The 14,944-nt window shown below is 41.3% G+C and overlaps 1 pseudogene; it reads right to left on the bottom strand.

The window, feature by feature from the left end:
• Nucleotides 1-516: 516 nt before the first annotated feature.
• Nucleotides 517-874, bottom strand: LOC129043491 (ubiquitin-conjugating enzyme E2 variant 1-like; annotated as a pseudogene).
• Between the last annotated feature and the right edge of the window lie 14,070 nt (nt 875-14,944).

Raw genomic sequence — 14,944 nt, 5'->3', positions numbered from 1 at the left:
TTATCATCGGTGCCTCGGCCCAGGGCGGGAGTGGAGGAGTGTAGAGACAGGGCTATGGCTTGGACAAAGGCATCATTAAAGACTTAAGAAACAAGGGATGCAGGCAAAGCACCTCCACACGCAGCAGGTCCGCAGGTTGAAAACTTCACATCTATTCTAACAAGCCCCCAGGCTGAGGGCTGCTGCAGGGAGGGTGGGAGGCGGGGGAAGAAAACGGGAGAAGGCAGAGATCCCAGGCCACATAACCAGCAGCAAGGCAAATGTGTGATGCACCTTTTCACCATTGAGTTAGATGTACCTCCCTGGTTATGATGGGAATCAATTCAAATATACTTTCTTGATCAGTTCAACTACATGGGAAGTGGTCACATGTGACAGAATGATTTGTCATAGCACAACTTACATATTTCAAGTGGACTAAAAATTAGCATCATTTATAGTATCTTAAGATAAATAACCTTTGACTAGAAGCTTCCTTTCCAATACTTTAAGGTCTACAAGAGGCATCTAGAACGTTTACTGCCGTGGAAAATGAAGACCAGTTAAATCGAATGGAAGGAAAGAAGGGCCTGTGGTTTTTCTTTTTGATGAATTGCTGTAACACTGTCCTTCAGGTGGCTGAAGGAGTTTTATATCTGCTTTGGACATGACTAGGTGCCAAAGCTCTTGCAGAACAACTATGATACTGTGTGAATTCTGCCCTTTTGCTAGTACTAATATGGCTTTTGGGTCCACCACTACATTAGAGCTATCAACTCCATTTGTATTAATTTTTGTTACAATCTTACAAAGGTGAGTGTTTTTGGGTGTTTTAGGTCTACATTCTAAGACTGTGTGTTCTGTTTTCATAAGTTGTCTGAGCCCAAAGTAGCATCCAGAGCCCCAGATTTGTTATATAAAACAGAAGAGATACATTCTAAAGTATTAGCATTAGTAAAGTCAGTTTTATACTTTTTTAAACCACGATCTTCATTAAGATAAACATTTTACATCAAGATCCAGTACAAGTTCACAACGTGTGCACACACACAAAGAAATATTTAACAAAATAATTTCTGTAATATTACAAAGCAATTATTACAAAATAATTATTTATAATGGACTCAGATGTTTCCAATTCTATTGTATTTATTTTTAAAACAAAATGTGCCATTGCAATGATCTAAATCTATTTAATCACTTCCCAGTAAGCCACCACCCACAGTCTGAAAAACACCAGTGTGCAAGGCACAAGGTAGTCAGGAGTAAATGATACCACCATAAAGATTGGATCAAATAACTTTCTGTTCACTAGCAAAACTGGATCTTTCCAAAGCAGAAAAAGCACCTGAAAGTAGTGGTTCCTAGTGGAACTCCTGACTTTAGTAGTGGTTTTCAACCTTGGCTCTGTATTAGAATCACCTCTCGTGTTTTAGAAACTCCCCGGCCTGAAGCCAACACCCCAGGCCAATTAAATCAAAATTCCTGAAGGTGAGACCCAGTGATTGCTAGAGTGTCTCAAGGGATTTCAATGTGCAGGCAAAGCTGTGAACCACTGGTCTACTGGGAGATAGCTGTTTTCTAGATAGACGCACTCCTCAAAAAAACTCCCCTTGGAAGAATCAGCCCATCCCTACTCCAGCTCACTCCTCTTCCTCATGGGGTCAGAGACACCTGGACACTCAGCCTTCCATTTTTTCTAGGCCCAGATACCAGGCAGGAACATCACTGATGCCCTAGTGATAATACATTGATACCCACTGTTTGGAGAGGGGTGAGAACTTCCTTTCTTTGGCTCTAAAGCAGAGACTAAAACTTGCGGTTATCTATGAATTCACCTGAAATGACATGAATGGGCAGCCTGCCAACCCCCTCAGGTTCCTGCTGGGATTAGCAGGCTAATGTTGATAAAGCACACTGAGGTCTCTACACCAAATGACCAAGAGATTATGCTAAGAAAGCTGTGCTATATGTAGTTTGCTATTAAGCAGGGCAAAAAGATAAGGTAGTTTCTTCTGTTGGGGTGTGTTCAAATCAAGCATCCTTGCTGCTGCTACTTTAGCCCATAAAATGTCTCATCCAGGTTGTACAGGGATTTAATTACATAGGAGACCAGACTTTGCCTTTTCACCTGCATTCTGAAATATGCTTTTAACCAAAACATCTATGGCTCCCGAGACATTTTTCCAATCACATCTGAACATAATTATAAAGATGACCTAAATTTCCAATATAATTGCCGCACTTAGTCCTGCCAGAAATCTCTCTCTGTGAAATATGGCTGGAAAACGACACGCAGAAACACTCAGCAAGTTTTCTTCTCTTGATTTTTGCAGGATACCAGGGTTTAACCTCTAGCAAACATGCATTTAATAACAAAGGCTTATTTGCGTATTTCTTATATGAAATATATATATCTCCATTTAGCATTTTTTTAGTAGAGCTAAACCACAGGGAGGGAGGGAAAGAGGAGGGAGAGCACAGAGAGGACGTCAGTCTCTCCTGTGCAGTTCTGATACATTTATCACATGATACCAGGCCCGGGAGTTATCTCATTATAGGGCTTATCGAGCTCAGATCTTTGCGACCCCATTTGTTATTCCAGAAGTATGTGCTCTGGTTAATAATAGATGGTTAGCTACATAGTTAAGTAGAATGATTGGCACCTTTTATTGGTAGTCTTTAAGAATAATTTAATGAAAATGGCTGACCAGAGAGCAGAGGTTTATTGTTGCACTGGCTAACAAACGCCTGCTTGTTTGTAAACAAAGAAACTCCTCCTTCCAAAGATGAAGCTCCTGGAGCTATCTGGAAATGTGCTCTATTGTAAGTGGTGTTCAAATCCTTTTAGAAACTACGGGTCCTGAATCTTCCCTTCCTTTTTCTCTAGGGATATTTAATTCTTTTGGGAATTGTCAAAACTTGATGCTAATACATCTATCCCTCAAAGCAGGCAAATTAATTAGAAATTAACCACTAATTTAGTGCCAGCGTCCGATGGGCCAGGTAAAGTTTGGGAAGAACAGGCTGAAATTTGATTGCTAAAAGCTCCACTAAGGAATGTAGAGTGAATAAACACTTAAGCCAAAACCTAAAAATCAACCACACATAAATAGAAAGCCTGACATAGAAAGCGAGCATTACACGCATGTGCAAGTTTGTATTTGGAGATCTCTACTGAATGTGGGGCAGGGACTGTGGCTGCAAGATTATGGGTTTCTCTGTGAGAGGTGGGGAGTGGGGAGGGTTTAGAGGAATTAATGTTTACTGAACTCCTACTGTGTGTCAGGCACGGGCAGGTTTTTACAAACTAACTTAATTCATGCTCATACCTTCCTCGGTGGTGTCTATGCCGGGTATCTTCTATATCCTCTCCCACCCCTCCCACCCCAGACCCACTACTACCTTGTTCTGTCCCCCCAGGAGGCTGACCTGTATGAACTGCATCAACCAGCTCCTTGTTCTAGCACTTCCATTTGGACACAGCCAGTAGTTTAGCATCAGTAGAAAATCAGAGAGCAGGGAAAAGTAGTTAGTTGACTCTCTGGTCCTTTCCTGTGGAGTATCTGCAGAATGACGCTCTCTGGTTCCTGGAAACCATTCCCTTCCTCAGCCCTTTAGGTGAGCCTGACTGCTAATGATTCTCCCCTGCAGATCCAAGGATGGTATCAGCCCTTGCTGGCTTCCCCAAACCTTGCTCACACCTGGTAAGTAATCCCTTTATTGAAATCTCCCCACCACCCAGCTTGAGTGTGTCATCTGATACCTGCTTAGGCCCTGATGGAGACAGCCTAAGACATGAGGAATTGGAAATTCAGATTAACTAAGTAACTGGGTTGAGCGCATGCAGAGAATAATTATTGAAATTGTGCTCTCTCCTTTATGCACATAAAGCAAAGTATCCTCAGACATTGCTATAGTTATAGAACACAGCTGTGGCTACAAGGGTTCTAACAGGGGACTGGATGACAATTCAGGTGGGCTTAGGAATCCAAGCGAGGAAGGCAGGTGTGCTGGTCAGATCTCTGATGCTTCCCATGTCCAGTCACCCACCCTGCTTTAAAGGGATAATAAGCAGAGAGATGAGGCATCAGCACACCTCAGCACTATGGGCTCCACTAGACACCTGAGGCCAAACTGGAGCCCCTCAGAGATATGGGCCCAAGTCTGGTTATTGCTTTGGAAACCACCACTGCAGTAGGCTGGCATTTGCTCTTGTACTGTCAGCTCTCTGGCAACTCACCAAAGGATTCTAATTTTCCCCTAGCATTTTCCTAAAATGTTTTCAGTCCAACAGGAATTAAAGATGAACAGGGTTGCAAAACTACTCACCCCATTAAAAAAAATACAACTGATATTTAGCTTGTGGCTATTATATGCTAGATGATGTCAAATAATAACTGAGTGTACAATCTTCTGGTAATGTTCCCATTTCACAGATGAGAAGACTGGATTATAGAGAAATTCAGAAACTTGCCTAATCAATGGTAGAACTGGGGCTTAAATCCAAGTCTGTTTGATATAAATATCTTTGCTTTGAACTATTATGCTATACAGGTAGCTGAATTTGTTCTTTTCCTTGCTGTTTTCCTCTGAGATAGGTAGCACAGTTGCAACCATCTGCTAAATATTGTCCACCTCCTTCTTAATACACTTTTTCTCATTTCTTCCCAAGCACCCAAAAGATGCTTTTCATGGTGGAAGTCCTTTTCATGATGGAAGCCCTCTTTTCTCCTGGCTTAAGCAAGAACCTGTCTTTGATCTTCCATAGCTTTGAAATGATTGAATCTAGATGTTGTCCAGCTCTCTTGTTCATTCTTTAATTGGAGAGGGCAGGTTTGTACTAAATGTTAAAAGTAATGGATCACCATTTAAGAAACAGTAAGAGCTCTTCCATTCCATATTTTCCCAGAACATAGAAGTATTTCCAATTATCCTGCTTTTCTTCAACCTAAAATCAACAAATGAATAACAGATGTCAGCTCCCATGGAAGGCTACTTACTGAATACTGGCTGTTCTTGCTTATTGAAAACCCTTTAGCAAGGGGTCTTTCTGTTTCTGTTACCATGACAATATTTGGCCCCTTCCCATATTTAGTTTTCCCAGATCTGAGGCACACTTCACACGAGTAGACTGATCATTACAACAAGTAGTATTCACCATGTACGATAACAGTTTTAAGTGGATTTAATTTATTATTCATTATTATGGTCCTGTTGCCCATATGTTTACTTCAGTTCACCAAGTATGGCACTTAGTACAGTTGATATTTCAACTGTTCATGGTGCAGATTTCAGCTCAAAGATCACTTACTTCAAACCGCTCTTCTGATTCTCCAAGACTACACTAGACTGCTGAGTTCCCTGCATAATCTTTTTCATTGCATTTTCTACAATGAGTAGTTTTATTTTGTTGTTTTTTAAATAGCTTTATTTTTTAGAGCAGTTTTAGGTTCACACCAAAATTGAGCAGAAGGTACAGAGAATTCCGATATGTGCTCTCCCCTATGCAGGCACAACCTCTCCCACTATTGACATCACTCACCACAAAGGTATATTTCTTACAATTGATTAACCGACACTGAGACACCATCACTGAAAGTCCATAGCATACACAGTAGGGTTCACTCCTGTTGTACTTTCTATGGGTTTTGACGTATGTATAATGATATGTGTCCATCATCGTAGTATCACACAGAGTAGTTTCACTGCCCTGAAAGTCATCTGTGCTCTGCCTATCATCCCTCCCTTCCACCAACCTCTGAAAACCACTGATCTTTTTACTGTCTTCATAGTTTCGCTTTTCCAAGAGTGTCATAGAGTTGGAATCACACAGTATGTGGCATTTTCATATTGGTTTCTTGTAGTTAGTAATATGCATTTGAGATTCCTCCATGTCTTCCCATGGCTTAATAGCTCACTTAATTTTTTTGTGCTAAATAATATTCAATTGTGTGTATGTATCATAGTTTATTTATCTATTCACCTATTGCTATGGGTTGAGTGTGCCCCCAGAACACATGTTTGGAAATTTTGTCCCCAATGGGGTGGTGCTGGGAGGTGGGATCTTTAAGAGGGGATTATATCATTAACAGGAATGAATGCTACTCTCTTGGGGTGGCATTTATTGTCACGGGAGTGAGTGAGTTCTGGCTCTTGAGGTGCTCAATTAGTTACCATGAGAGTGGGTTGTTATCAAGTGAGGCCACCCCTCTTGATTTGCCCTTTTCACAAGTGTCCACTTCCCCTTCTGCTTCCCCACCATATTACGAGGCAGCATGAGGCCTTCACCAGAGGCTGGCCAGATGCGGGCTCCCAATCTCGGACTTCTTAGCCTACAGAACCATGAGCCTAAGTGAACCTCTTTTCTGTAGAAATTACGCAGTCTCAGGTACTTTGTTCTAGTAACATAGAATGGACTAAGGCACTTTCTGAAGGGCTTCTTGGTTGCATCAAAGTTATGGCAGTTACGTATAAAGCTGCTATAAGTATCCATGCGCAGGTTTCTGTGTGGACCTAGGTTTTCAACACCTTTGGGTAAATACCAAGGATCGTATTTGCTGGATCATGTGGTACGATTATGTTTAGTTTTGTAAGAAACCACCAACTGTCTGCCAAAGTGGCTGTATCATTTTGCATTCTCACCAGCATTGAATGAGAGTTTCTGTTGGTCCGCACTCTGGCCAGCATTTGGTATCAGTGATCTGGATTCTGGCCATTCTAATAAGTGTATCTGGTATCTTATTTTAATTTAAAATTCCCTAATACTATGTGATGTGGAGCGTCTTTTTATTTTACTTTACTTTTCTTACTTTATATCTTACTTTACTTTTCAATTAAGATGGCTTACTTGCCATCTGTACATCTTCTTTGATGAGGTGTCTGTTTAGACTTTCTACCCAATTTTTAATCAGTTGTGCATTTTCCAATGTCTGTGTTCCCTGAAGAAATATAAATCCCTTGAATGCAAAGGTGATGCCTTTTGTATTATTGCTGTGCTCTCTGCACCTAGCTCCGGGCCACAAGGGTACAACAAGAGTTTGTTTAATGAAACAACACGTATGTGCATAAACTTGAACACTGCTCTGTGAGGCATTAGCCTAACATTGTTGATACTGATATTGGCTAATTTGCTAACTTTGCGGCCATGGGTGACTTACTTAGCCTCTTCAAGTCTCAGTGTCCTCATCTCTAAAGTGAATATAGTAAGTCCAGGCACGATGGCTCATGCCTGTAATTCCAGCACTTTGGGAGGCTGAAGCAGTTGGGTCACCTGAGGTCAGGAGTTCAAGACCAGCCTGGCCAAAATGGTGAAACCCCATCTCTACTAAAAACCCAAAAAATTAGCAGGGCTTGGTAGCACATGCCTGTAATCTCAGGTACTTGGGAGGCTGAGGCAGGAGAATCGCTTGAACCCTGGAGGCGGAGGTTGCAGTGAGCCAAGATCATGCCACTGCACTCCAGCCTGAAAACTCCGTCTCAAAAAATAAATAAATATAAAAATAAAAAAATAAAGTGAGTATAATAATATTATCAAACTTTCTGGCAGTTGTGAGAATTACATGAGACAATAAATGTGAAAACAGTTTGTGAACTGTAGTTGTAGATATTTATAAGGTATTACTCATGATAAAGTCTGGCAAATTGGACCCTAAATAAGCATTTCAGGAAAACTTTCAGCACAGGATAATTGTCACCTGCTTCAATATTTACAGTTGATGACATTAGCACTTAATTGTAGATACTGTTAAATGAATGTGTTTCATATGCCAAGTGTTTGCCACATGTGATTACAACCACCATCCACCATAAGTATTATGTCTTCTCTTTCAGAGATAAAGAATTTAAAGCTCAAACAAGATTACAGTGACTGAGCAAGAATTTGAATCAGGGTAGGTTTGACAGCAAACAAGAAGTGCTTTCTACTTGCCCTGCATGACCTCTGACAGCTAAACTAAATTTGCCAAAATAACAACCTCTAGTATGCACATTTTAAAATTTTTCTAAAATAATTCTATCTGAGCAAGAGATAATTGGGAAGGGAGAACATGTTACTGGCTGCTCTGGGCAGTCTGTGAAAGCATCTCTACCCATGCCCTCTGCATAGATGGGCACAGGGGCTCACACAGGGATTGTAGCTCTGCCTTGGCCTTGCTATGAGGCCAGCTCTTCATGTCAAATATGAACAGTGATGCTTTGCCCGGTGGGGTTGCATGTGTCAGCTAGAGGCCCAGATATGGAGGCAGGAATACATTTGTTCCTTACCCCCAGGCCCACACAAGTCAGAGATTAGCCTTAACTTGATGGGATTTTCTTTATTAAGGACAACCAGACTGTTAGTTTCTGTTTCCAGTGACTAGAAGATGACTATGGAGAGTTGCTTTCACAGTGACACTTCTCCCGATCTTGCTACGTCCATAGAACTCCAGCAGAGAAAGATTTCAGAGGCCACCTGGAGAACAGGATAGCTTGGAAAGGCGGGTTGGAGCTGTATCTATTCCCGCATACTCAGTCACAACACAACAGATGTAGATCTAAAGGAGTCTGTTAGAATCAGTCCCCGGCAAATTTTAGGAATTCGACAATTGCTAGGGTTTCTATTTTAGTCTAAAGTCTGAAAATGTGTTTAGTGCTTATTCTGCTGCCTAGGTACAGTAATCCCCCATAGAATGCTGGTTCTTGCCCTAGTTTTTCTTTCCTAAAATCTCTTTGAGGCAGAAATATGTCTCTTCTCTATATTGCCATATATTTCTTCATATGAAATGTATCACTTCAGCTATTATAAAACTAGGGAATAGTAAATGCTCTGTCACTCTTGAAGGGCTACTAACAAAAATGACCTTTCTTCCCCACTCTCTCCCCAACCCTTTGCCCCTGGCCTGGCCATCACTCCTGTCCTAAGATATTTGATGAGGTCTTTTAGGACCACAAATGTGAAAGGTTGTCCCCATCACTAGGTCTGACTTCTGCCCTACCTCAGTGCATTTTATTACCCTTATCTGCTTTGGATTACCATTAGCTACTTATCTTGACAAATGCACAACCATAAGTATAATTTACTGGATTTTGAAACCGTAAGCCACAGCTTGTTTATATCATTCTTTGTTTCCAGGCAGGATTTAGTAGCACATATGTTTATTAAGGAATCCTTCCCATTCCCTACTCTGAGCAAGAGAATATATTTCCCAGTTTCTTTCCCCTTTATTTCCCTGCCAAAGAGGCCCAAATAGAAGCTGCTTTTTGGTTTATATCCTTTTTTATTTTTTCTTGGAACAGAAGGATATGGCGTTTGAGCAAAATATGGTACTTCCTTCACAGAAATTTATGTTATTGATGAGTGTGAGCCAAGGAAAAATTCAAAAATATCCTTGACACCTATGTCTCATGTATGTGCCAGTGAAGTTTTAGACAAGAATTCATGAAGTAAAGAATCCTCTGATCATTTATACTTAATAAATGCATATATTTCTTCATCTGAGCAACATCTTAAGTAGTTCATATTTCATTGAGCCCTCAAAGACAAAGCACTTACAATTTGGGTTCCAGCTGCCAGAATTGGGAGTCTGAGAATGGCTAAACATACTCCTGCCTCGATGTCAACTCTGGAACTTTTTTGAAATGCCTTTTTTACTTATTCTAAAATCACGAATGACACTGTACCCTTTTCCTGTGAATGCTTCTTCCCTGGTTAATTGACATTTCTATCCAAAATGCTTTTCTGAAATTTGAAGGGGGAACCTGAGTGGCAGGATATGATCCCCTGAATTAAAAATTTTTATTTGGAGTTGAAGGCAAATTCAGAGCTAGAATTCACTGGCTCAGGCATGGAAGTACTTCAAGAGCCTGAAGCCTCTGTTAATGGACTCCGTGGTCATCACTTTTAAGACCTCTCATCCAGCTACCCATAAAAGAGCAGGGAAGACCTGCCCTTTGTGCAGCTCTCCATACTTCAGCTTTCAGATCCCCTCAAGGGCCCCTGAGGCACTAGAATGGCTGCCTTCTGGCCTCTGAAGCTGTTGGGTTATCCCAATGTTCTCTCTGGAGTTGGGAGCAGGTATATCTCATACATTCACACAGACAGATGCATGGAAAAGTACTTTTGTGAGTGAGTTTATTGTTTTGACCAAGTGCACTTAAGAAAACAAAATACTCAATTCAAATAGACTCCAGAGTTCTCCATCCAAATGTCTTAAATGTCTAGGGTGGCCATTTATCTTAGTACTCAAGTACAGTGACTCAAACCCCCACCCCACCTTCTATGTGCTACTCCTTTCAATATTCCAGGAGATTTCTTGGTCTCCTGGTAAGTCTGCATAGCATCTAGCTTGATAACATGGCTTTAGGTTTTATCATGTAGGCTTCCTTCAGCCTACATTGCAACCACTACAAAACCTTTCTTCCCTCAGAGGGCTACTAACACTTTTGCAGAAAGTTTGAAATAAAAGGAGATATTGCATAGCTCTGTACAGATACAAATTTCATCGTGGATATTAGACATCACTTTCTGGAGGTTCCATGAGCCATCGCTCTCCAGAGGTGACTTATCAGTGGCCATACTGTCCCCATCTTGTCACAATCTTTTGGGGCCTCCTTCTCTCTGGATAGCTTCTTTTCCTCTCTGCTTTCTGTCTTTAAAACATAGATTCTTCATATGTCAGTCAAGCTCTTAACTTCCTAGTTCACATTAGTTTACAGATACCTCTGCTAGCCGAAAACTCATTGAGTTGTTCAGAAAAGCAAAGAATATTCTACTCCTTCCAGCTATCCATAGTTTGTTGGCACAAAACAGGAGGCATGTTAAAATAATAATAAACCACCGATACAGCATGGCCCTGACCAATCAGAGTGCTGGCCATAAACCTCCACGTGGCAGACCATTGAAAATCAACTATGGGGCAAAAAGCATGAGCAAAGATTATGAAACTGTGGTTTCCCTAGGCAGGAGATTCTATGATACTTCAGCAGGCTCTGCAAGCACAAGAAGAGTTGAAAGCTGTACCTTCTCACTGACCAAAGAAAGTCTCCTGTTTTCTTTTCTCCTCCCAATTGTACTGATAATATTGTTATGGTTGATTAGTCCATGGAATACCTAGAAGTGGAAAGTGAGAATTCATTAGGTGCCTACTATAGGCTGAGTGCCAAACATTATTATTTAAATCTCATACACCAATGCCTGGAGGCGGTTAACATAATCCACATTTAATGAAGAGAGAATGGAAGGCTCAAAGACCCCAAGATGCTAAGTAACTTGCCCAAGGTAACTCTCCTGATAAGAGATGGGGCTGGGATTTGATCCACTGTCTGGCTGAGTTCTCAGTCTGTGCTTTTCTCTTGCTTTTTGGGTAGGCAGACATTGTAATCCCAGCAGCTGAAGAACTTAAGAAGCTAATGGCTCCTGATAGGGTCTGCCCCTGCCTTCCTTTTTCCAAACACACACTGAACTCCTTAGAGAAAAAGTTTACTCTCCTGTTTATAAAAGCCCTTAAGTTCCCCAAAGCTTCGCAGCTGTGTGAAGCACATTATGCTCTCCTCCCCAAATCCTACTATGGAACAGGCACTTTATATAGGCCTCCACTTCATCTACAAACACTCATTGCATTTTATCCCAAGCACCTATCAGTACAATTCATTAATATACCCCCATCATTGTGAATATTCCAGGTGAAAATTATAATAAAGAAAATGGGGCAGGGCACGACAGCTCACGCCTACAATCCCAGCACTTTGGGAGGCCGAGGAGGGCGGATCACGAGGTCAGGAGTTCGAGACCAGCCTGATCAACATAGTGAAACCCTGTCCCTACTAAAAATACAAAAATTAGCCGGGCATGGTGGCGGGCACCTGTAATCCCAGCTACTCAGGAGGTTGAGGGAGGAGAATCACTTGAACCTGGGAGGCAGAGGTTGCAGTGAGCCAAGATCTCTCCACTGCACTCCAGTCTGGGTGACAGAACAAGATTCTGTCTCAAAAATAAATAAATAAATAAATAAATAAATAGAAAGAAAAAGAAAAAGAAAATGATCTGGAATATAGAAATGGAATAATTTCCCCACTCAAGTAGAAGTTGATCTATTTTCTCCTGCTCTCCTAAGTTTCCTTCACTTGGGAGACTTGTAGGAAAGTCAAGTCAAAATCCATCCTTGGGAGGGTTACAAGGCCAGTGGGTTGTCCGCCCATTTGAAATAATGATGAGGTTACTAGTGGCCATGCTGGGGAGGTGGAGATCAGAGACAAATCTGAATGCTATGGGTTTCTCCTTGTTCCCGGGCACTTCCAATGACACTTGAATCCATTGCCTGATGCGGACCTGCTGGCTCACACCAACAGAGAAACAAGAAACCTTGGTCTTTTTGCTTAGCATCTTAGAGATACCAAGTTTCTCAAGAACTTCTTCGCTGGGGAAAAAGCAGAAATGATTCTCTGACAGATCAGACCAGAATTAGCTGTTTAATAAAGAGATTCTGGACTTCATCAATTGACATTCATGAAAGGTATCTTTCCCTTGCCAAGGAGTTTCAAAAGAGTCAACAGAAATCCCAGGACACTGATGGGACAAAATCATGGCAGATGCCACCCTGCTCTGCCACCTGGATGAGTGCATCTTCTTCCTAGCTTGTCTCCTGGCCCTCACTGTGTGTGGGTGGGTGGGTAGGGGAAGAGGGGGGTGAGCAGCTTAGGGAGTTAAGACCACCCTCAGGCTTTTTTTTCTTTTCTTTTCTTTTTCTTTTTTTTTTTTTTTTTGAGCATGCAGGGTTTGAGCAAACCAGGCCTGCTGAATTAACCTTCTCCTGCCCACCCTCGCACTTCCCTTGAGTCTATTCTTTATATAGCCAGAGAGACCCTCTTTAAAGTTGAAGTCAGACCACATCACTCCTCTGTTCAGAAGCATTTACTATCTTCCCTCAGTAAATTCATCTCCACAACTCCACATGATCTGGGCCCCTATCACGCCTTTGTTTATGTCATCTCTGCTCCAGCCACACTGACCTCTTCCCTGGTCCTCAAAAGCACAGACACACTCCCGTTTCAGGGCACTGGCCCCCGCTATTCTCTGTCCCTAGATGCTCTTTCCCATATATACACATGGCTTCCTTCCCTAGCGCCCTTATCTAACACCCTTCCAGAACATCGCATGTCTTATCTCTGCCTACTTATTCCTCCTTATCACTTATCTTCAACTATCATAGGCTGTAACTTAATTTATTGTTCATCTTTGGTGTCTTACCTAGACTATAAACTCCATAAGTGTTTTATCTGTTTGTTCCCTGTTGTATCCCTAATGCCTACACCCAGTGCCTGACATACTCAGTAATGTTTGTTGAATGAATACATTAAATGAGGCAAAGGTGGCTGCATTCATCTTTATCCTCAGTAGGTAGGAAACTAGCAGCAGCAGCAGCAGCAATAAAGCTTTAGTTTTTTGTCATTTTCCCACTGTCAAAGAGTTTTCACATCCATTAACCATCTGAGCTCCTCTCCCTGTGAGATGGTTATAACACATGTTGATTCCCGCTTATACACCAACGTGGGGTGTGGGAGAAGGCAAGTGGAAGAAAAGGCAGGAAGATGCAGACCAAAGAATGTTGGATCCAATGTCAGAACGTTTTGAGTCTTTCACAAACTTCCACTCGATGGGGCTTAACATGAGTCACTTTATCATTATGGATCCAGTTTCTTCTTGTTTATAAAATAACAAGCTTGAACTTGTATTGGGCAGTTTTAAGTCTTCTGCTTTCTGGAAGCTGGGTGTAAAGTTCCAGTTTTATGACCTCCAATGTGTTTCTTTCAACTCATACTGAATGCCTCTCTTTCTGAGAAGTGGTATCTTGACTCTATCCCTTTCTTCAGTCCCTGTGATTGTAGCTAGACCCGTCCGTGGGTTCACCTTAAGGTTTCTACGGCAATCCCTGTAGTTCCAAATATGAAGGTCATTAAATCCCTTCTAAATCTATCCCGTCATTCCGTCTGGGAGTCATCTGTGCTCTCTAACATGCAACAATTTTTTAATATCACAGAGAAATGCTTATGTTATCTCTGCTCCAGCCACACTGACCTTTTTACACGTTACTAAGTGGAAAAAGCAGAATCTAAAATAAAAAAATAAAAAAAAAAGTATGGTTTCAATTACACAAAACATGTATAACAAAAAGACTGGAAAAAAAGATGTAAAAGGTAAATTGTGGCTTCCTTTGCATAGGTAGCTTACAGTTTTTCTCACCTGTTTATTCATTTAGGTATTTTTCCAATATTCTCAAATAAATGTGTTTTGCTTACGAACATTATTTCCTTCATTAAAAATTTTAAGACAAATGAAAAAATAAGAAAAAACATAAAACATAAAAGACATAATTTAGAACAACTATTTTTATTTTCTAAGAAAATATTTTTGAGATTCTGAACACAGCCTACCTCAAATATTTTTTTTTTTTGAGATGGAGTTTCACTCTTGTTGTCCAGGCTGGAGCACAATGGTGCAATCTCGGCTCACCCCAACCTCTGCCTCCCGGGTTCAAGTGATTCTCCTACCTCAGCCTCCCATGTAGCTGAGATTACAGGCATACGCCACCATGCCCAGATTTTTTTTTGTATTTTTATTAGATATGGGGTTTCAGCATGTTGGTCAGGCTGGTCTCGAACTCACGACCTCAGGTGATTGCCAACTTCTCTTGCTCTTCTGATGCTCTTTTTGAGTGATGGCAAGAGCTGTGTGAATTCTCAGGGTCTTTGTGTACAGGTTTGGTGTAGGTAAAGATTCCGGTGAGCAAAGGGAGTTTTTACCAAGGCCTTGGCCAGCAGAAGACCACCTGCGCTATGCTAAATGAAGTTTCTACATGCCAGTCAAGCACCCTGGGAGGAAATTTCAAAGCCAAAGGCATTTGGAGTTATGGAATGGCCAGTTACAAGACTTAGAGAATGAGATTGAAATGCTTTTGAATCACCATCAGAATAGGTCCACTTTCCTATT

Source organism: Pongo pygmaeus, chromosome 13 (assembly GCF_028885625.2).
Source record: "Pongo pygmaeus isolate AG05252 chromosome 13, NHGRI_mPonPyg2-v2.0_pri, whole genome shotgun sequence".
In the NCBI taxonomy this organism is placed as follows: Eukaryota; Metazoa; Chordata; class Mammalia; order Primates; family Hominidae; genus Pongo; species Pongo pygmaeus.
Note: the sequence above shows the minus strand (reverse complement) of the source record. Positions and strands in the feature narration are given on the sequence as shown.